The sequence below is a fragment of the Sinocyclocheilus rhinocerous genome, unplaced genomic scaffold (genome assembly GCF_001515625.1).
Source record: "Sinocyclocheilus rhinocerous isolate Xijiao unplaced genomic scaffold, SAMN03320098_v1.1 scaffold1301, whole genome shotgun sequence".
NCBI classification, from domain to species: Eukaryota; Metazoa; Chordata; class Actinopteri; order Cypriniformes; family Cyprinidae; genus Sinocyclocheilus; species Sinocyclocheilus rhinocerous.
This window is the reverse complement of record NW_015666735.1, coordinates 342,242-342,661: the sequence shown is the minus strand read 5'-3', so window position 1 is coordinate 342,661 and position 420 is coordinate 342,242.

Genomic DNA, 420 nt, shown 5'->3' with positions numbered 1-420 from the left:
ATTTGGCCGAGATACAACTATTTGAAAATCTGGAATCTGAGAGTGTAAAAAAAATCAAAATATTCAGAAAATAACCTTTAAAGTTGTCCAAATGAAGTTCTTAGCAAAAATTAAGTTTTGATATATTTACGGTAGGAAATTTACAAAATATCTTCATGGAACATGATCTTTACTTAATATCCTAATGATTTTTGGCATAAAAGAAAAATGGATAATTTTGACCCATACAATATATTGTTGGCTATTGCTACAAATATACCCCAGCGACTTAAGACTGCTTTTGGGTCACATATATAGTGAGAATATGGTGAAAAAACAACTCAATTTTATTTAGAGACTCAAACTGAGCATAATTATGCCGTTTTCTGCAGATGCTGATATTTCTATGATGAAATTCTGCTGCTTGTGATGTAAATCAAT